The 23,627-nt window shown below is 43.0% G+C and overlaps 1 protein-coding gene and 1 long non-coding RNA gene across 3 annotated transcripts in view; one reads left to right on the top strand and one right to left on the bottom strand.

Annotated features, from left to right (window-relative positions):
* LOC109856103 overlaps window positions 1-15,108 on the bottom strand; it is a 107,444-nt gene extending 92,336 nt beyond the window's left edge. Inside the window, exon 1 of the long non-coding RNA XR_002250350.1 lies at window positions 13,883-15,108. This is a non-coding gene — a long non-coding RNA (uncharacterized LOC109856103). The remainder of the gene's footprint in view (window positions 1-13,882) is intronic.
* A 2,840-nt stretch (window positions 15,109-17,948) lies between these two features.
* Window positions 17,949-23,627, top strand: part of LOC109856102 (3-hydroxyisobutyrate dehydrogenase, mitochondrial) — a 29,915-nt gene continuing 24,236 nt past the window's right edge. Inside the window, exons 1-2 of one of the 2 annotated variants that reach the window (XM_020431028.1) lie at window positions 17,949-18,125; window positions 20,613-20,882. The gene's annotated coding sequence lies outside the window, so the exon portion shown is untranslated. Of the gene's footprint in view, window positions 18,126-20,571; window positions 20,883-23,627 lie in introns of those variants that run through there. The other variant, XM_020431029.1, reaches the window with a different exon arrangement.

Genomic DNA, 23,627 nt, shown 5'->3' with positions numbered 1-23,627 from the left:
AGAGAGAGAGAGAGAGAGAGAGAGAGAGAGAGAGAGAGAGAGAGAGAAGAGCATGGAGGAAGTCGGCGACGGCGGGCGTCGATCGGGAATATCGAATACATTAATCAATAACGTGCGAGGTTTCGTGTCGGTTCGTCTCTTGGTTTAAAATGGGGAACAAAACGTTGTCGTGAGTACGAGAGCGGTGCATCAATAGAAAGAGACGGCCGGGCGAATCATGTAATGCAGAAAACCTGAATAGCGCGGTATTAGTCAAGCCACCCGTTCTCGGCGAGCCGTTTAATGGCTGATATGTCACAATTAACGTCGGCCCTTGCTCTATTCGCGCAATGTTGTTCAAGTTTTATGAATGTAAACAAGTTAGCAAGCAAATCTTACAATGCGAGAAAAGTTTTAATATCCTGCGAAAAAAGCGCGACTTTTCACACCGACGTGAGGAGAATCACGTGAGTCAAGAAGAAAAGAATAATAAATTGTCATTTCAATTTTGTTAAAAGAAAAACTAAACTACCAACGTCAACAAAGAGTTGCAAATGAAAAGGAAGTTTTCAAGCAATTCTTTGAAATAGATTGCGCATCAGTAATTGTTCTTTGGCGATAATATTGTTTCTTTCTTCGTCCTCCCCGTGGAATATTACGAAAAATCTTCTTCTCTCAATTCTTCTTTGTGACACTTCCCTTTTGTTTTGAGAATTACACTTCGAGTGTAAAGAGCGAAAAAACAAATCTGCAAAATAAAGAATCTGATACTTTAAGTATCTTACGCTCCGAGATTTTAATCAATCTCGTTTGCCTCGTTTGCTCTTTAGAGACGTTAAAGAAGAAAAAAAAAGTAACTTATACAAGCAACCCGGTATATTCAACCGAGTAAAGTACGCAAAAGAGGATTACACCACACGTCCCATTCAGCGCACTTTTGAAAGTACCTTATAGACGCAAACTTTGTCCCTCACTCAAGTATAAATGTTTAACTCTGCACACGTGTAAAACGCAGCACCGTATTATCACGTAACGTCAATTAACGAATACAGAAATGCGCGCGCGGTTCAACTATTTTTTTTTAACGCCATTTCAATATATCAAAATTTCACACCGTGTGTAAAATGTTGTCACAAAATGATGAACGAAGGAAACTTCGTACGGTCTGTAACGCAGGAGGAATCTTTATGCATGCTTGTGATGCACAACAGCTGACGTGGCTATCGAACTTCGCGTATAAAGGTCGGACCCGATCTCGGGCGCGAGAGAGGGATCTCGACGATTCCTCCGCCTTCGTCTCTCGGTGATAAAAAGCTAGAAAGTTTTTCGGCTCCGTCCGTCTGCACGGGGCGGAGTCTACGGGGCATCGGCTTTTTACCGGGAGACCGTTCACCATTTTTTTAAGACAGCTGCGCGAACGAAGCGGAATTATTGTGCACTCTCCTACCGTGCGCGCGACCATGCGCACGCTCCCGCCGCTCGCTCGACATATGTGTGTTTATGTACGTGTATATGACACGAATCTGTGCCACACATAGACACCGTGTTTCAAGAGGCACGTTACGTCGGCCTTCTTATATGGAATCGCGTGCGAACGAGTATATATACGCGCTTGAGAAACGACCGAGGGAAATAACACACGCGTAAGTGCGTGCGTGCGTGTGTGTGTGTGTGCGCGCGCGCGTATGTGTCGCGAAACGAATGATTGCACAGCTCGACGTTTCTTCATTAGTTGCCGCGCAGCGATATTGCGATGCAAACTTCATCATACTCTTTTTCAGTTTTACATCCAAAGCAATACTTCAATAAATTTGTCCATCAATTTCTAGATATATATTGTTTCCGCGGTTTATTCCTATTTTGGATACATTCCGGTTTATTGCTCTCTGATTTGTTCACTGAAATTTATCGATTTGTACGTGCCATATTCCGTCTGTGGGATGTTATATAAAATGTTATCCATATAAGCTCTATCTGTCTATCCATCTAGCAACACGCATATCACGTCATGTGGAGTTTTTACGTGTGGATCATCGCGAGAGAAACAATAAAAATATATATCTCGTTTATATTACGTCACATCTCGACGTAGGGTAACAAAAAACGCGCGTTAATAGAGCAGAGCGAATGTACGTGTGATACAGGTAAAATGTGTTTTCCAATCGCGACGAAAGAAGATTTCCAAGGACAATTAACATGCGCGACGACGCGAATTCGCCTCGATAGTCGTATCCCGACCACACAAAATGACAAAGGCAACCGTGAAAATTGCAACCGAAAAATGACGAAACGCATCAACACAGACACACGTTTATTTTTCATTTCGCGATTACGTTCGAAAAGAATATTTCGTTCACATATTTTTGTAAAAGTACTTTTCTTAAAGTCAAAACCAGTTTTTTACAACACGTTATGATCTTGAACTTTACGATTTTGATATATACGAAAAAATGCAACACACGCAATATATTAAAGATTTTTTTAACATTGGAAATTTAACTTCCTCCAGTTTACAAAAACCGATGTAAACTTTCTCTCGCATACCGATATTTACGCGAGGCTCTCTAATTGTTTTGTTTCCATTTTTATTACAAACTGTACCGTACGAGCAATCAGACGCGGATGCGGATATCTCTCTCTCTCTCTCTTTCTCATGTCGTTGATCTATTGTATCGAGCGTAAGTATTGTATAACATCTGTCATTGATTTCTCTCGAGTCCAGCGTGGAAAGACAAGGTCTGTTCTAAACGAGACAAATAATCGTCGTGAATGGGACCGCGGTAACAATAAGTTCCTCCTCACGCCGCCATCGATTGCATAAAATACACAGCGTGCGCGATAAATTATTTTTCATTATGCTCTAGTTTCGCAACTGTGCATCGTTCTAAAAAGCGAAAAAGTCTTTCTCGCGCGTTATATTTACGTTGTGTTTGTATATTCTATAAATCAAATCGATATCAAATATCAATATCTGTATTAAATCAATTATATATTCTCTCGACAAATTGGTGCTCCGACAACAAATAACAATTGTCAGAATAATCGTTTACCTGACTCAATTCTCATCCGAAATTACATTAGAATTCGTTAATATTATATCGTCAATATTATTATATTATCTCGATAAAAAAAGAAAATTCAAATATAAAACACGCGCTTGAATTCTATATACGAATTATAATGAAATCACATGCAAATCAAGTCACAAAACGAGAGATCTTATTAAAATCAATTACTTCACACAACGCGAACGTAAGCAGTAACGGGCAAACAATAATCCATATCAAAACAGATAGAACAGTGACACTTAGAAAGTGCGGCGAAACGATAAACATAAACTCGATGAGAGATAATCTAGTCCGCTATAAACTCGCACGCGTCCCACACAGAGCTTTCACAGCACACGAATTTACCAGTCAACTCGTATCGATCACTCCAGTGGCCCTCGTATAACCGAGTCTCCCCTCCTCCCGTAATGGGCAACACCTAATGTTCTAACGAGTCGATAGACGTCGTTAAACGTTACGGAAATTCGATTATCGCCAAACGCATCGTCGGAACGTGTTGACGCATTTTACACAATTCGTGTGATAATTTTTTTTCTTGCTCGATAAACATTGTAAATGTGATCGCACGACTAAATATATCGCGCAATATTTACGTTATCACATAGATCGGTTATTAAATTGAAAAAATATTGCTATTATTTACGAATTTTCGTGCGTTCTTTTTTTTTTTATTACGATGCAATATGTAAAAAGATCGGAAAATTAATTTAAGCTTTTTTCGTTTACAGTTCAAACTACAGAGTATAGTTTTTCCGCGCTTTTAATATATTTTATTCTATCAAGAAAATTTTACTACTCTTCTCTCGCTCGTCTGATTAATGAAAGTTTGCAAATTACTTAGAGTCTCAACACACAGAGTTTCGCGACATCTTACATTCTCAGTGCGCAAGAAAACAATAGCGTTATTAGTACCCAGCCTACATATGGTCGTAACTGACAACAATACAACTTATTAGCATAATGGTGAGAGTGAAAGCCGATCGAGTAGCCGAGCACAGTGTCCAGAACTGACTCCACTTGACACGGTCATTCTCATTTAAATCATCCGGCATCAAAGAGTGAAAGAGTGCGTCGCGCAATAAATGTTCATTGTTCTAACATTCAATACGGAAAAGAATAAAAACACGAAGAAACTTAATGTAAAACCGTAATACACGATGATAACGTGACGAATCAAGAGAGTGTTAAAATAGAAATTTTCGCATAAAAGTTCAACGAAAGTTCAGAGCAAGATCTGAATTTTAATTAAATTTTGTGTGCGCTTATATTTTCGAGAGAGAGAGAGAGAGAGAGAGAGAGAGAGAGAGAGATCACGCTCTTTTTTCCTAGGTTAATAATTAAATCCTTCTTTTCGTTCATTATTAATATTACATAAATGTATTATATTCGCAAATAAAGATAAAAAATTAAAGCAGATGCGCGAGATATTTTAATTTTCGGTTACACGTGTTTTTTTTATTTTTTATACACGCCGCGTTTTTTCTGTCGCCGGTAAAAAAAATCGAAAGCAACATCATTTTTCCCGAATTGACAAAAAAACGACAGAAAGTCGCACACAATGCTATCCGGTAGCAGAAATTTGGGATCGGGGGTCTGCTTTGTGAAAGAAACATCATTGTTTACTTTTCTCAACAAACCAAACAAATTTTCTCGACCTCTCGGTGTGACGTCTGGTGAAAAAAAGAAGAGTATGAAAACATCATTATTTGTCGCGTACACTTCTGTTCTTTTCTTTTCCGCATATCTTTCTCCGTATTTCATCGAGAAAAGAAACATCATAATCGATAACAATGGGGCGACCATTATAGCGGTCGTTTTCGGACAACAGCGAGTCCACGTAATTCATGGCGGCCAATTATCGCGCGTTTCATCGCAATGGCACGCAATCGCGCTCAACTATTCCGGGTACCTTCCGCGCGCACCGTCTGCCCTCCGGAAGAGAAGCGAAGCTACCACCTCCGCCCGCCGCCTGTCGCCCTTTCCTTTCCTTCCCTTCCTCTCTCGTCGCTCTTCTATACATCGTCCGGCTTTTCCAGCTCTCTCTCTCTCTCTCTCAGACCCTTCTCCTTCGATTCTCAGCCACGCAGCGAACAACGGGGCCCACGTTCGATCACCGACGAGAGAACCCGGGCGCATCCTTTCCCTCGTCCGTCCTCTCGCGTCTCTTTCCAACAGCCACCGCCTTTTGTCCCATCCTCTCGCACACATACAAACGTACATATACACACAGAACGCGCTCACACGCTCGGACACACTTAACAGCGCGGCCTTTCTATTCTCCGGTCCATTCCGCCCCGGCCGCGGTGTCCGCCGCTTTCTTCTTGATTTCACTCGTTTGCACAGAAATCGAATTTCCACCGAGTGATCGAGACGACGCTGCAGGCGACGATCCGGACAATGGAAAAGAAAAAGAAAACACGACGCAATAGTCACGACGAAGTAACGACCACAAACGTTTAAGTCGATTTTTCAAAAATATATATCAACGCGTTCTTTTCTGTTAAAAAAAAAAGAAAAAAAATCGCGTGGTCTATCGCGCTCTAACAGTCAATGCTGATACGCACGCGATAAATCACGCCGTACCGTGAGTGCGCGATGACGATTTCAACGTTCGATGCTCGGCTGGCGAGCTTCCTCGCTTATTCTCTCTTTACCGAGAGGAACGATCGGGCTGTGCCGCTTCTTCTTCCCGTCGCGCCTCACTCGTCTCGCCTAACAACGAATACGACACGACGTGACTTCTGGACGAAATGTGTGTGTCGGGGCGGCTGTTGTGTGGAAAGGAACGCGCTGCGAGATCCGCCTCGCTGCGCCGCGAGGATAGAGCTAAAACGAGTTTCGTGTGCCTGTTTCGGGGGAAGGTCTTTCGCGATGAGTCTACTCGCCTCGCTCGCTCCTCTCGTGTGGATCGGAATCTTGGGTTACATTTTAGCTCGAAGAAGAGACGCTCGCGAGGAACTACCTTACAATCAAGGAAAGGTTGAATCGTCGAAAATGCCTATTTACGATCCGAAACAACGCGATGCGCGAGTTTCAACAATTTTTTTTTTTTTTTATCTTTGTCGTTACGAACGCGTTAATTTAATCTCGTGATGCAAACAATTTGTTTTTCTGGAAAGTTCATGTTTGTGGATTTCTAGATTTATATAGAAAAACATTTTTATGTGATATTTATTATCGCGAGAATTGAAAACTATTGTTGTTTGTCTTAAAACACAAACAAAAATACTCTTCGGACATTTTCTGTTTCTTCTCTTTTTCGAAAATTAAGTTTTATTTTTCGTTTCACAGAGATGTTTAAACAAGTAAATAAAAAGCTTTCACAATTTCTCTTTACGAAACGATTCGTTATTCGTTTTACTATAGTTATTTTATTTTTAGAATTGTTTTGTTTCAATTTTGTTGTTTCAAAATTTTGTGGAGCTGACACCTTCTCATTACGCTCACACGCAACATGTGTAGAGAAAAATGCAAACGAGCAATAAAACCGGCGGCGCTTCGACGAAGGTTCTGGCAAATACTAGAGTTTCACAAACAGTTACAAAACAGTAGCGGAACGAGAGTCAAACTTAGAATTATCTTCTGCGTATTCCTTTCAAGAGAGAGAGAGGGAGAGAGGGGGAGAGAGAGAGATAATTTCATGCCTGGTTGATCACTGTTTGTATATTCGGAAACCTGCTTATACGCAACCTTGATTTTGTAAACGCGTCTGCGCATGCTATGCTCCGTTTATGGGATCGTTACTGTAGTAAATTAATAAAAATCAATCTCCGATTCTCTCTTTCTCTCTCTCTCTCTCTCTCTCTCTCTCTTTCTCTCTCTCTCTCGAAGAGAACAGTAACGAGATGTTACGTTTCAAACATTTGTCGAATGTTTAGTAGCACTTTTTTCTCGCACCCATATACATGTAAGTTATTTATATACGTGTATACGTATCTAAACGTATAGAAAAAAATCAATTCTAGAAAAGTGTTCAACGATCAGAATTGTACGCGGATAATCGAATAAAGAGTAAACGAGTTACCAATAGAAAGATACGCCTAACGAGTGACGACATTTGTGGGTCGTACCGACCGAATATATTCCCTGCTGAACTACGCGGCGACCTTCTTTTCTTCACGTCCTCCGAACAATGAATACAATACGACACGACATCGTGAACAAAATGAGAGCGCGAAACAATGAGTACCGAAAAAAAAAAAAAAGAAAAAAAAAGAGGAAGCTGAACTCGGTGGAACGAAAGACCGGGCAAAAACTGAGCGCTAAAAGCAGGAGGAGTTCTCGAACGTTGACAAATGAATCAACACAATCACTTTAAAACACTCATTTTCGCGATCTTCTCTTTTGTTAAAAAAAAAAAATATTATTTACCAAATGTTTGAATACAAAAGATAAACGAGAATTGTTGGAAACACTCGTTCGACGCGGCGCGTTAAGGTAATCGTTGCAAGCTGTTTAATTCCGATGCAGCTGACGCAGGAAAATTCCACACGCTTTGCAACCACAATAGCTATATACGGAAATAATATACGCGACTCAAGATTTTGATGTGTCACTCGTTCGCGCGATAAAACACAACATGTAAGTATCGCGCTTTGATGTCGCGTAAAAAATATAACTTGTACAAAAGAGATGCGCGCGCGTATAACAAACGTAATTAATTCTTTGTTCAACAATCGCGAAACGAGACGAGTGCGTTAGTTCTTGCCTCCGAAAAGTGTAACGACCACAAACAATATCTCCGTCCGCATTAGATCCCTATCGATCGCTACCGAGAGAGAGAGAGAGAGACCGTTCTCGCTGCTTATCACGTCGCTGACACGTTTCGTTTCCGGTCGAGCGTGAAAAACCACGCGGTGATGGTTCCGACAGCGTCCATTGGCTCTCGTTTATACGATAGCCCTCGTTTTCGAACACGAAGTGATTAAGTAACGAAGCACGGACTCGTTTCTGTGTTCTCTCTTTCTCCGCCGTTCTCTCTCTCTTCTCCGTTCACCCCGTGCACGAGAATAAATTCACCCTGCACGGGTCGCGCGGGGATCGATACGCACGATTATTTCGGGAACTCGCCCCGTCGCCGTCCCTCGAGAGAACGACGCGGAACGGCAAAGCGGGATGAGACGAGGCGAGGGAGAGAACGAGCAAAGAAGGGAGGGAGGGAGGGAGAAAGAGAGAAAGAGAGTCTTTCTCACTCTCCCGCCCCTTCTTCCTCTGGAACGAAGGCTGAGCGAGAGATAGCGCGGGGAAAGCAGCAACGCTCGGGAAAGATCGAGTGAGCACGTAGCGTCGTCGTCGTCGTAACGACGACGACGACTACGACGACGACTACGACGACGACTACGACGATGACAAAGCGCGCGTCAACGTTTTCCGGATCGATTTCTGTCGAAAACGCGCCGCGGACCACCGCGCGCCAACACGATTCTCTCTTCTCCCCTCCCTGCATCGTGTCCCTTCGCGCTGTCCATCTCTCCTACGGAACTCCCACGATTCGAACGTTGCGTGACCGAGCGGAGCGTCGGGAGCGAGCGGGGTCTTGTAATAAGGGACTAAAAAAATCATCCGAAGGCGTAGCCACGAACGGCGGTCTTTCTACATTGCGCGCACCACAATCTCCGACAAATTTACTCCGATAACGCAAAAAAAAAAAAAAAAAACGGAAGGATTTAACGTCACAACAACTTGTTTCTTTCAAAAAGACTAATGTCGTCAGCTTTTTGCACAAGATCCAAATGTCATTTGTATATTGAAGTTTTGTGAAAAAATAAAAAAAAAATCTAAATTTTGATTTTGCAAAAGCGTCATATATTTACAACAAGAGTCGAGAAAAAAACAAAATAACGATTGGACTGTTCGATCGAATGCGAGTGTTGAGTCATAAATACGTATTCATTCACGACGTGCCGGCCAGTAGACTCCACGGATTCATGGTTTCTTTATTCATGTATGCTAATTGCGGTACAGATTACGCCGGCCGGTCACGAGATTCGGTGGATATCACGCGCCCAAGTAAGCTAATCGAGTGCGACAGTCAATATCAATCGCTCCAGCTGCTAACGTACATATGTACATGCGCGCGTATAAATAACACTCTTATATATGTACGTATTCAAAAGATTATGTACTTATTACATTTATTACGTAAGTAATATGAAAGTTATTTTAAGACAGTAACAAGATAATATTTAATGTATGCGTGTCCGTATTTTCTCTTTTTCTCTTTCTCTACAAAAATAAAATATCTCTTATTTTTACATATTTTTCACGTAATGTCGAAATGTTAGAAATAATAATTGCTTTTAGGTAGCCATATAAAAATATGGCAAAAAGACGCGTTTCTCTTTCTATCTCCGCAAATAATCTTTTTTTGAATAGACGTATTAAAAAACTCAATAAATTAATTTGTTATTCAGTTCAAATTATCGCTTCTATTATAACACAAAGAAACAAAATTGTTGGATAAACAGGAAACTATTCGCGAGATATACAAATCGACTATAATCAAACGTACGTAATATCTCGACGTCGATTTCGAACGAGATCTCTTTGTCGCGCTGAACGCAAAGACTTAAACGCACGTAGAGGTTACACCGTAGCTGGTTTTCACAGCGCCGATAATATCAGCTGCGTCGTACGCGCCGTCCGCCATGGCGTTCCTCGCCTTCGGCGATTAGTCACGTTTCGATTTCGTGGGACGATCGACCGCCGCACAAAATGGGCCGCCTGCTTCCACAACGCGCGTTTCAAACACCCGTTTATAACTACGACCCGCGCTGTGCTCTCGCATAAATTTATATTTCAAACGGGTTCAGATTTTCTTCGTTTGTCGAGAACACGATAAATAAATTTGTGTTTCGTCATTATAATTATTTGCTTAAGACTTGTTCGCACACAATCTCGAACATTTCTCTGCCAAACTGTTAAACTAAAGTTTATATTTTTAAATGACACAGCACATCGACAGTTATATAGTGAATGACTTATGAACCGAGTAATATCAGCGTCGATTAAATGATAACATTTACGTTTCGCTTATCTGAAGCAATTACATTATCAGTCAGCTGTCAAGCGAGCGTCTCTAATTGCGTGTCTGTTGTTTGCGATCGTGTATATCTACAAAATTTCACACGTTGTTGAAAAATAATCATTTTTCGAATGGTTCTAAAAGTTTTTTTTTTTTTAACACAGAAGCTAAACGCAAGGTGTGTGTGTGTGTGTAATACTACTATACTACTGTAAATTATCATATCGATCATCGAGTGTTGCAATATATCCGATCGATTCTCGAGTTATCGCTTCACCATCGAATGTAATGCGCGCGAGATTACATTAAGTGAACGCAATTTTGCTAAAGTAGAACTCGGACTGAATGAGAGATTATGGACGTGCGCGGCCTTCTGTCGCGTTATCGACCGCTTAATCACCACCAGGCGCACCTATCAACGATAAAACCGCGGGGACTGCGCGACTCCGTATATTCCTCCGACGATGCGATAAAATGCGACCTTTCGCTGCCGATGAAAACAAAAAAAAAACCCAAAAAATCGCATTAACATCGATCCCAAAAGCGCAGCGCGACCGCGCTTCGACGAATGCGTTCGCTCAACAAATATCCATCGACCGAAAACAAGAGTCGCTTTGTGTTCATTATCTGCATCTGAAGATGTTTAATAAGTGAAAGCGTATTCTCTCTCGTTGAACGCGTGAGAGATTTCTATTGAAATTGCTTCTTTTGTAAATTCCGAGTTTTCATTTCTTTAACTTCGTTTTTTTTAAAAAAAAAACTTCGACGTCTGTGTTGTCGATACCATCGATTTCTAACGGGTCGCAGAAATCGTCGCCGCGACACAACGCGCGAACAAAGTTAATTTGGTATCATCGCGTCATCGCGTTCCGCGAAAAAAAAGAGAATTCACGAGCGGACGCCGCGAGTCTCCGGCGAGCAATTCGCGCGATAACGGTTACGACTCGTTCGGGACAAACATCGATCGGACGAGAGGGCAACGACGACACGCGGATGCGAAGCGAGACGTACTACCGCCACGCCATCGATCAAACCGCAGCCAGTGCGCTTCTCCCGCGTTAAGCTGGATCCACAACTAAGCAGAAATGTGCACGGTTCACGCACGGTTCATGGATTATGCATTGCTTACACGGATTCTATGACAGTTCATGTAGAATTTAGAGAGAGAGAGAGAGAGAGAGAGACACACAGAGAAACTATTGTTGCTTAGATAGATAACCGATACAAATGATAACAAATAGTTGCTCGCAAACTCGTCAAGAAACTTGGATTTCGTTAAAAAGCGAAATTAATCGGTGTTATTTATTTCTCTTTTAGAGCGTATTACGTAAATTATTTATTCTTTAGACTTCTTTTTTTATTATAACGTTTAAATGTAAACTCGCGATTCTTTTATTCTAATCTCAATTAAGTAACAATTCAGTAAGAGACCGAGTTTCGTATAATTACCAGAAAGCCTTGAGCGAGCACGCGAATTAGACGTTCTCGGAGAACCTTCTCTCAATTTTTCCTTCCGACCGTACTGTTTGTCGAGAAAAATGCGAGGATACGAGAAAGAAAGAAAGAACGGGACCCCATCTTCTTGACCGTCGTCGTCATCATCGTCGTAAGAAGTGCCCTAGCGACTCGCGAAACGGTGCGCATCTCTCTTGCCACCCGATTTAGGTCGTTAACGGTAAAATGCCGCGAGGAAGCCTTTCGCGAAACCGAGACAGATCCGTTACCGATGGCGGCTCTCGATTTTGCCGTTTTAACTCGCTCGCCGAGGAGCGAGCCGGTGCATCAATCACGCGAGAATTGCGACGACTCTGTCTTTTTTCTGCCGATAATTCGCCCAACTTTGCAGGGACGCGGATCTACGTAGAAAAAAAAAAAAACAAAAAACTACCAAAGCTCGTTTTAAAGTTCCACTATTAAGAGCACGTAAAGCAATCGTAATTAACAGTTACTTTCCATGTGATTAGATATCGCAAACGAATTTCAGGATTCTCTTTTCTCTGACGGTTTAAAAAAAAAGTACATTCGCGGACTTTCAGTTCGTTTCACCTCGCGTCGATAATATTCGATAAAAAGAATTTGGCAAGACTGGAGTAATCTGCATTATGTACCGCAGTGTGTCGTATTATATTCAAGAGTTTAACCCTTTGCCCTTCAGACTATTTCAGATTCGCGCTGCATCAGGTGCATGATAGTTCGGTAATTGTCGAGTTTCCGTAAAAGAGTTTTGTGCCGCACGTTACGTCGGAGTACAGAAGTACGTCCGCGTTGCGTAAAAGCGTTAATCGAAGTCGATATTCCAATGACGTTACGCGTTTCTCTACGACAATTATGCGGATTACTCCAACGGAGGGATCCGAGATTGTTTTTTTTTTTTTTTTTACGTCGCAATACGCGGAACAAAAAAAAGAGCTAAGAAACATATATTTCCGAGCTTGGCGCGGAACTCGATCGCCGATCGCTAACAAACGCGTTTCTCGCGCGACACGTCTAATTACTCGCCGCTTCTGCGCGCACTACTTGCTCGAGGACGACGAGAGAGCTTCCTCGAAGGACGCGTAAAACAATACGTCGCGATATCAACGAAATTACTCGACGTCACTTGACTGCCTCGCGGCAGTTTTAGAATCACTTTTATTAAATATCGCTTAATGCAAATTGCAGTTAAAAAATTCGTATCCATCTCATTTCCATAAAGAATTAAATTGAAGCTTCAGCTTGAAGCGGAAGAACATACACAGCGCGCGAGGATAAAAGTGAACTAACATAAATTTGCTTCTACCGTTTAACTCCGGTTGTCGAAGAAAGTCAACTTATCGAAAATTGTTGTCTCCTTTCAGATACGTATGTATACATATATATATATATATATATATATACACACACACACACACACACACAATAAATAACATATAATGATTCAGAAAAAAAGGATAAAAAGATAAACAAAGTTAAATGTCGTCAGTCAAAATCTCCGAGGCATGCGAAAGAAAGGAGGAGAGAGAAACGAAAATAATGTCCTGCGCGCTTTTCTTTTTCTCGGAAAACACACGAGTACTTTTCGTTCACGTGCACTGCCGTATGAATCCATAATGGAACGGCCGAATGCATGCGCTACGAGGGAAATGCAAACATACATATTTCACTCGTGGTGCGTGCATACGTTCGTTCGTTCCTTCACGTCTTCATATAGCATAATGCACATGGGCGACAAATATTCATTTGTTTTGCTTTGAAGAAAATGTATTGCATATATTGTTGTTTTTCTCTTTCCTCGATCGAAAGTGCTTAAGCGCTTTAAAGAGACGAAAAATTTATTTACAATCACGACATTTAAAGTCGGGATATTTTTCCACGTCTTAATTTTCCGAGTTTGTTATTTCACTTTCTGTAATTTAACGGTTTTTTTTTTATTTTTATTTTTTTTTTTTTACAAAGCTTCTATGTTTACTCTCTCGTTTTTGAAGTAACGCGTAACAAAACGTTACGATAATGATATACATACACATCGTCTCATGAAACTTTCATCGTTGCAAATAAAAGAGACTACAAAATTACCGTTACCGCTATTACGAGAAACGGTCACTGATATCGTTGTACTTTAACGGAAACATCGTGTCATTCCTCGTGTATCACTAATCAACGCGTGCGCGCGCGCGCGCGCGTGTACGTGTGTACGTGCACACATCGATAAAATAATTTTTTCGCACCAACTCTCTGCGAAATACACGAGACACGTGAAACGATGATGCCGTCAAAAGCGAGCGAGAAGTAAGAGAGAAAAAATTATCACTGTGCAAAAAAAAAAACTCACTTTGTTCAGCAGAACTCGTAGCGGCACACTCGTCGGTGGGTTCTCTCTTCCCACTCTCCTTGCTTCCGCGAGGTCGTCGGGCCGTTTACTCCTGCAACGCACAAACGCGCCGTGTCACCTTCCGCGATTTCACGAGGGCTCGTTGTCGGGCATCGCCGGACGGACGACCGCTGGCTCCGCTCTCTCTTTCTCTCTCTCTTTCTCTCTTTCTCACTCACTCTGCGAGAGACTCTCCACACGCCGGCCGATGAAAACCGAAAAGGGAACGTCGGGTCGAATCGCGTCGCGTCGTGTCACGTCTCGCGCGCGTTGCGTCGTCCGGTCGCGCGAAACACACAGAGCGGAGTCTCTTTTTCTTTCTCCCTCTTCTCTTCCCCCTATTTCCGAACGTCGCTATTTCGCGAACAACTTCATGCTCCTCGCGTTTCCTCACGCTAGATACGCTCCGACGAGACACCGTTACGCGTGCGACCGACTGACGCGGGGGCGAGGAGAAGGAACGTGTCTCATACAACGTACATATTCTTCGTATAATTCTTCAATGTATGTGTCACGAACGTTGTCGCACGAGCGGCGATTGTTTGTCACACGGTGGCGGCGACGGCAGGATTGGCTCGCTAAGTTCACGCGTCACAAAGAAGGAAGACCTTTGAGGGGCGATCTTCGGCTCCGCGCCACGGGTAATACGAGACTCGCGCGCGACTGATTACGAATCTCCAAGAGAGAGAGAAAGAGAGTGTGAGAAAGAAAGAGAGAAAACGGGGAGTCCCACTTTATGTGCACTGTCTTCACACTCCTCTCTTCTCTCTTTCTCTTATTGCGTCCGGTCACTCTCTCGTCCGGTTGTCCCGGTAAGACAACGTATATCACGCGGCGTTTTCAATATACGAACGAAAAGATAACGAATTACACATAAAAAATAATATCGATGCGTGTTGTGGTCTCTCTCTACCTTTGTTTTTTGTTATCTTTGTCTTCGCGCGTCGCGGAATCTCGCGCTCACATTCGACGCACTACTGCAGTAAATAGATACTCACACGACACGTCCGGTGTCTTTGTTCACGTTCTTCCGTCTGCACGCGACGCCCGTTTTTATTTTACTTAGTCGCTACTTCGTCGCGTTCCGATCCGGAAAAAAAAAAAATCACCCGGAGAGATTCACCGCGCACGGATGACAGATCTCTCTCTTCTCTCTATCGTCTGACACGTCCGAACGTCGCGGGCGCCGATGGCGGAGTGAACCGGTGGCGCCGCAATCACTGATACTGGCGCCCTCTGGAACCTAGACGGCCGTTCAACGGTGCACGGTCCCCGCGGTATGTGCGCGCGCGCGGGCGTGCTTACGTCGGTATCACACTGACGCGGTAACGCGCGCGAGCGCTCTTCGGAGAACCGAAATATACCACGAAACCGGAATATACACGCACTTAGCGGCACACTGACGCGCGCTAACGTCGTATGTATATATGCATGTATATATTACTCACACGCGCGCGCGCCGAAAAGCCGCGCGGGGTACGGATCGTACGACAGCTACACACTCCGCCGAATCTATAATGGATATTCGCACCGACGGATCCCCCCCTTTCTCTCTCTCTCTCTCTCTCTCTCTCTCGCTTCACCCTGGTCCACCCTCGTCCTTTTCCCTTACCACTCATGTAACGGGTGCCCACCAATACACATTGACGGCGCGAATCGCGGCAGCGCCCGTCGTCATCGTTGCCGCGGCGGCCGTGTGTCTTTACAACACGCGATCGAGAGAAAGGGGGGAGAGATTGGGAAGGACCGCGTCGGTGTGTTGCCCGTTGTGTGTCACGACGTTTGCTAAAAGTTTCGCCGTGGAGCAATATTCCGATCGGTTTCGACGTTATTCCGCTCGCGTCGCGTCTCGTCGCGTCGCGTTGCGCTCGCGGAAATAGAGTACGCTCGGAAAAAAAAAAAAAAAAAAAAAACATTTGGTTCGCCGAAGCGTGCATTGAGTTATTTACGTTTCGCATTGAAACAACGCGGGAGTAGATCAACGTGAACACTACGCGCGCCGCGTCCAATAAAATCGATCTGTGTTTAAACGTGTAAGTCGATTCTTTTTGTGTGTTCACGTACTCGACAAACAAACATTAGTAGAAATGTGGATTTCGATTAATTGAATATATCTCGTCTGTTCCGTTAGAGAGCTCGACATTTTGTGCGCGCGCGCGGAGGTGTGCGTGGTAAGGTCAAAATTTAAGTCAATTTTAACATTACGATGTATTCGATCATTCGATTTTTTTACGAAACATAAATATTGATATTCTCAAATGCACGTAGAAACAAATAATACGCGTGTATATATACCTGGCGATGACTGCGCTAATTGCACGGTTGTTTTGCAGTGATGCTAATGTGAAACATGGCGACGCCGCCAATTCTGAGCGTCGGGGATAAGACTGGCGAAATCGCGAATACACTTTTCCGAGACGAGATTCGACACTTTATCACCGCACACGTTTGAACACTTCACATCACGCGTTTGCGATAAATTTTCGCGCAAAATTTCACTTTTGTACGGGATCAGCGATAGAATAAACGACGGAGCGAAACGAGATCGCGATCCCGAACTGCGATCCGTCGCGACGCGTTCCGTTTACTGGCCGCGATTCAAAATCGATCGAAGCGCGCGATAATTGCGGTTCACAAAATTTCAAAATGGTCGATCTAGCCGGCCAATTGCGATGCGCGGTAATTAAATTCTGCGCGCTCTAGCTGCACTACCTGCTCTCAACAACGGAACAAACGCGTACTAAGAAGTGCAGTAACGATCGCGAATGATACGATCGGACGGGGCGATGTGTGTATTTTACGAGATCGTTTCGGTGTCGCGGATTATATTGCATTGCTTCGAAACGAGCAAAAGTTTTATCGCGACGAACTGATGCGCGGAAAAAAGCAAAAGCAATGTTATAGAATCACAAGAACTACAATTCGCCGAATCCATCTGTAAGCATTAGAGCTCTCTTACTCGTTTTCTCGTTAGTACAAATATATCCTCGAGAGGAGAAGTCGAGCTTCTCTACGGCGTATTTCGGTGACCTGTAAGGTAAGTGGTCTATTTCTACGAGCGCGCGCGGCGGATATCCCCGGCTCGCGCGATAAGGTCGATACAGCTACCTCGTTACTTTCTCGTCGTAATCGTAATAAAACCCTTCGCCGATGGCGAACTCTGCTCCTCCGTAACTACGTTAATTGGCCTACGAATAGCTTGCGTCGGGCCGCATGACCCGACCACGTAACGGGTGTCTTCCTTTGGTCCCCGCGATGGCTCACCGCGAACGTCGTGACGGATACTCGTTAAATATTTATTGCTATTAATTAAGCGAGCGAGCAGTGCCGTAAGCCGGCGACAGAATACCCGAATTACATTCGCCTCTCTCGCAGACAATATTTTCTCTATGTCTTCGAACTTGTGCGTGCGTGCATGCGTGCGTGCGTATGTGTGTGTATATATGTATGTATGTACAGGTTTACTTGTGTCTACAATTAGTATTTTTATTCTTCATTACGTGAGAATAACAAAGATATTATTACAGTTTGTCGGTGTGTTTCCGAGCTTCGGACGGGAATCCGAAGATAAAAAGAAAATCGGAAAGGCGGCGGGACGTGCGCGGGAATCGAGCCGTTTCCACACCGAGGAAAACTCATTACTTCGTCAGAAGCGCCTTCTCGCATTTGTCGTACGCGTCGACTCGAAGGAAAAGAGAATCCGGGCCGTTTCCCATCCGGAGAAAGAAAGCTGCAGCTCTCGTACAACTGCACGGCTCGCGAACCGCACGGTGCGTATAAAAGAAAAGAAGGATCGGGAGCACGGAGCGAGGGGACACGAGGGGGAACAAGAGAGAGACACAGAGAGAGAGAGAGAGAGAGAGAAAGAACGAATGACGCTTTGCGAGAGGATTGGAGACGCGAGGACGATGCCGAGCTCGGAGTGAAAAGGGGGAGAAGGTGGAACACGAGGGGAATAGGCAGCGCGGCGGAAGAGCGGCGAAGGAGAAGGGAAAAAAAAGGCTCGTCGTCGTCGTCCGAGTGAATGTGATACGCGGCGGAGATCGTACGCAATGTCCGGCCGTGTTGTATTGCTATCTAGCTTAACTCATGAAAGCCTAACGAACGTCGGTTTTCTCTATCTTCTCGTGTACCGGTCGCGTGAATTTTTTTACGGCGGTTGTGTCTCCGGGAAAACACCTGCCGCGAGCGACGACTGGGAGAAGTAAGTACGCGCTGCTCTGCGGTCGAGCACCGGTCGTTTTTCCGCTGCGAGCTCGACGCGACCCAATTGGCATAGCGAAAGATACACGGCGAAAATCGCTCGGTTGCGAAAAAAGAAAAACAGGAGATTACAGCGTCTAGAACGTCTTTTTTCTTCACACCGGTGTAAAACATCAACCTGTTCGTCGTTCACGTTCAACGTGGTTACGTTTAACAATTCAAAAGAAAGTCTTTGTTTATCTTTTTATTTTTATCTGAAATACTCACGGAGCTTATACTTTTCGCATTTAGTACAAGAAGAAGGACGCGTATTCCCATAGAAACACTTCTTGCACCACCTATATAGGTTGTCGGCTCTCTTTTCACCGGGTAGATGTGTGAATTTCCTGTGTGTCGCGCGATCGCCGCGGAAACATCTGCGAGATATCCGCCAGAACGTTGTGCTTCACGCTCGCTATAACTCACGTCCTTTGTCAGGAATCCTATACTGTAGCGAGCGGTGAATATCCGTAGCTAATTTACCGTGTTTGTGCGCGCATGATTACGTCACGTATTTCATAAGTGGGGGAAAATGGAAATGACGATCTGTGTTCGCGCACACGCAACGAAGAGTTTAAAGATCTAAAATTCTTCTCAAATAATTCCAAAATAATCTCTCGGTGAACAAATTTTGCTCGATCTACTTCTGCGCGCTGATGAATTTTCAAAGGAACTATTGCGCGCGTGTGTGTGTGTGTACGTGTGTGGCGTATCGCAAGGCATTCGTCATGTATATTATAGTCATCCTACATTTTCTACATAAAAATGTTTAAATTTTGTTTTGCCAACGCAGAAATGAATTATCTGCGTAACTCAGTTATCTTCTGAGATAAACGTTAATCATGTTCATTAGCCGGCAGCGCGTCGAGAGAGTAAGCTGTTGCGAGAAAGCGCGGGCGATAGATTCAAAGACATTCTCCTTCATCGATCATGATCGCGATATCGGCGGCTCCTTAACCGCACGGGATGCCATTTCTTTTTCTTCTCGCCAATCGCGCGAAGCGTTCTTGCGATTGTCGTAAAAGTTACAGCCACATAAGCGCTATCCTCTGTTCACCTTGCAACAAACATTTTAAATAATAAAGAGATTATTCCGAGCAATACTTCCGTTTCGATACAAAATGTAACGCATCAATATCTTCCTTTCAATGTTATTGCATATTTATTTACAACATGCCGATATCGCAATATCCTACTTGCAGCTCACGCGCGAAGCAGACTAATGCGATGCGCGTGAAGTAGAAATGTATAATCCACAGTATTTTCGCCGGCCGGATTCGTGCCGGCCCGCTTAATCGTGAATAATCTGTTTCGTGAAAATAGAAACGTCTACCGTCTCTCGGTTCAACCTAGCGAAGTGAATTTTCTTCTCTCGAGTTCTCCAAGGCGCGCGGTGTAACGTCTACTTTATCTACGCTTTACGAAATGTGTACGCGACACGCAGGAACAGCTGCGATTTTTTACGTTTTCTAATATAAACGGGACGACCGACGGCGACGACCGACGCTGAGTGTGTACGTGTGTGTATATAAGGTCGCGATGAAAATTGGGCAGCGGCTGCCAGCCCCGCGCCGCGAGATGAATTCGCATCGGCCACGCTGGCAATTGCGATATTACTAAATACGTCGCTGCGAAAATCATACATCATAATTTGCAGCAAAATTGTGCAGTTGGCATGAAGGGCGTTTCGCGAGAAATACAACGGCTGAACAGCGAAAACACAACTTTATACGACGCGCAGAGAATTTTATTTCGCTTACGTCGTCAAAGCTGTTTGATAATTTTTGCACAATTTCTATCAGCGTAAAAACGTCACGCGTGTTACATACATTTCAGCGAGTTCAATCTCCGTAGAAGCCGAGAGATCCGTTTCTGCGAAGCTTAATTTTCGTTCGTACGGACGACACGACGAACACGTTTCTCCTTCGGTACTCGTTCGTCTGCGTCGAGATCCTCGAAATAACGCGCGAGTCTTCCTCCTCCCCAACCTCCTAGTCATTCCCTCGAGGAAATACGTATCGACGTGTACGACCGTTAGGGTGTCCCAACGCAAACACCGCGCCGCTCCCTTTCTTCGTCTCTCACGTACATATACACGACGGCCTGATTTCCAACCGGCGCGTTCGATGAACGAAAGAGAGACGGAAGCGAACGATACGGCGCGGCGCATTCTCGTGATTCACAGCGGCGCGCAAAACGATTTTCGAGAGGTGAAGCGTAACGTTGGTCGGCGTATGGATCGAGCTTTAGAGGCGGCCGCGCGCGCGGATCTCTTTGTGTTACGCGAGGGCCGGAGGGCCGTCTTCTTCCTTCTCCTCCGGACGGCCTCTGATACCCGCGTTCCCTTTCCGACCGTCCCGACCCCTCATCGCCACAGCGATTCTGCCTTCTCTTCCTCCGCCTCGCCGTGGCGCGCCGTTCTGTCCTCACAGCAAGTCATCTCGTTTAGGTCTCGTGTTGGCGGCAGCGGTGATGGTGAGGAGGGCCCCTCGAAAAGGGGACTGGGTGATACCGAGGGCGAGAGCGAGGGGAAAGGGCCAAGGCGAGCCAAGGAACGAGCATAGAGAGGAGCTGCGAGAGAAGGCGACAGGGTCGAGGCAGAGTAGCTGCGGGACAGAAGGATATATGGCTCTGTATTATGTACTTGGACCCGCACGTTACATACACCTTCGTCGTCCACATGGGGAACGAGAGAGAGCAGGTGTATACTCGAGAAAGTGTGAGTATGTACATGTTACGTGTGTGCGTGCAAGAGAGACGCGACCTGCCAAGTGTTGAGAATCTCTCTTTCTCTCTATACGCGTGTATGTGCGAAGGTTCACTTCGCACGCAAGCGAAGCTTTAACCAGCTCGAATCGAAGATGCGGCGAACCTGAAATCACGCGAGCCGCGTAAAAATGATCTTCGTGGTCGTACGACGACGAGGCTGTCTCAGATTCTCGCTGTGAGAATTCGCCGCTGTGGAACGAATAAACGAAGAAGAAATTCCGTCGGATATTTTCTTGATGATGAACGTTTTCGGAATGATACTCGCGGTGTTATATAATATCTTTGCCAAAAAAATACATACGTTTACGTTGAAAATCGAAATATTAAGCATGATATTGACCTCTGAAGAGTAAATTTCAGAGTAGAAAGCGAGAACAGAATAGAACACAAAAATTTGAAAAATTTTGTTTCATTCAATATTATGCATTAACATATTTTTTTTTTTGCTTTGCCACTTGCAAGGACAGTTGTATTATTGATTAGTTTGAAAGTTATTATTATTGCTTATACATAAAATTACTGTAAGAGACAAGCATGCACATACACGTACAGACATACGCAATGTATATGTGTTATTTTGAATCTGTGAATGAACCTAATTAATTATTATATTTTATAAAAGCGAGCAGAATAACAAAGCTTGTTTCACAAAAGCATATAACGAGCATATGTATAATAAGATAATTATTTTTTATGATGTAGTATATTCTGAAATATTTCGGAAATAGTTGATAACTACTCATAAAATATATCACTTCTGTTGTAAAATAGATACTCGATTCTTGTAAAAGGAAAGAGAGAGAGAGAGAGAGAGAGAGAGAGAGAGAGAGAGAGAGAGAGAGAGAGAGAGAGAGAGAGAGAGAGAAAGAGAAGGATTTATATATACAGCATACATACATTATTATATACATATACAGAAATGGAAAAAACATTTATAATAGTAACAAAATTTTACACATTTACGAAAACTTATAGCGATTTCGGCTGGTCTGCACCGGTGTGCCACCTGTGTAGAGTTGGTGCAATTGTGTGCAACACCGCATCGGTGTGTGTACTGATTACACTAACTGGCTCCGACTAATTTGTGAGAGCCACTTTGTGTACACCCAACATGCACCTATGCGGTGTACTGAGCTCAGACGAATACGCGAAACCAGCAAAGAACTGCTGCCATTCGACCAGCCGAACACACAATTTGCACCGACACCCGAAATGTGCAGTCGGTGCAAACCAGCCGAAATCGCTATTAGTATAGAAAATATTATTGCAATTTATTGTTTTCTAAGTTATCTTCTATTGTTAACAAACAAAGTAATAATGAAATAAACGTATTCGCCATCAGAGAGCGCTTTAGATTGTGGTTCACATACCGTTCCTTTAACCAGAGAGAAGACTAAGAGCGGCCAAGGCCATATGAAAAAGAGTACTAACTTTTCCGCCCTGTAAACCAGCGCTATGTCTATGAGTGGTGTACATTGGCAACTACAGCAAACGTCCACAAACGACTTGTCGGTGCGTGCGCTATGTCTAACAATAAACGTGGTTCTATTTCGCGCTATGTCTATAGCGTGTGGGTCTATTCTGTTCCCATTCTGAACAGTTGAGTTCTCAGTCTTCTCTCTGCTTTAACTATATAACTATGAACTGGTAGTTAGTATTTTTATACATATCTGAGAAACGTTCGTAATTGAATAAACAAAATTAGAAGATTACTTAAAAAATAAAACTATGTCTATTTTTTTATCTTTGCTAAAACAATTATCAGTAAAACGGAATGTAATGAAAGTTATCAGCGCCTTCGTCGTCTAATTGACGATAAAGGGAAATATAAAAGTAAGACAGCGATAAATAGTACGGCGACGCGTGCAAAGCAAAAAATATATAAAGTCGTACGTATCCTAATCATCATATATAAATGTAAGTTATGAAATATATATTACAAAAAAATTATATAGTATTAAAAATCTCGAAAAATAAACTATATATATGTGCATATTATAATTATACTACACGAGAGAACCAGCTTATAACGCTCTCTGATGGTAAATACGTTCATTTTGTTATATTGTTTTACTAATCATAGCAATGGATAATAATCCCTCAGAATCTTTTAGGTCGGTATTTTCGACTCTTATGATAAGTCAAAGATATATATATATATATATATATATATATATATAATGTATATATTTTATTAATGTAAATTAGTTTTGTAATTAATATTTAAAAATTGATTTTTTTACAATTGAATCTCACATTCAGATCATCTTAAGTTCATCTTCGGATGCTCTGTAGCTAAGCTTTTATCCTATAAAACGAGTTTTATGTAATAAAATACGTATGTATGCTGATTTCATTGGCTGAGCATCTTAACTTAAGACAATATATATATAAATATAAAGATCTTTATAAATATAAAGATAAACTATAACTCACCAGTTATATATAATCCGTTCTTATATGTAAAATTGTTTTAAGTTTATATATATTGAGATGCTCAGTCAATGAAATGAGCATGTTATACAAAATATTTAGTCAATAAAACCAGCATATATATAAGATTACAAATTTTATTGCATACACATTTTATCTACATCTTAAGACAATTAAAAATATAAAAATAAACTATAACGTTATACATATAATGTTGTACAAAATATTCAGTCAATAAAAACATATATAAAGTATATATATA

The sequence above is a fragment of the Pseudomyrmex gracilis genome, unplaced genomic scaffold, assembly GCF_002006095.1.
Source record: "Pseudomyrmex gracilis isolate BER0280 unplaced genomic scaffold, ASM200609v1 scaffold_107, whole genome shotgun sequence".
Taxonomy (NCBI): domain Eukaryota; kingdom Metazoa; phylum Arthropoda; class Insecta; order Hymenoptera; family Formicidae; genus Pseudomyrmex; species Pseudomyrmex gracilis.
Note: the sequence above shows the minus strand (reverse complement) of the source record. Positions and strands in the feature narration are given on the sequence as shown.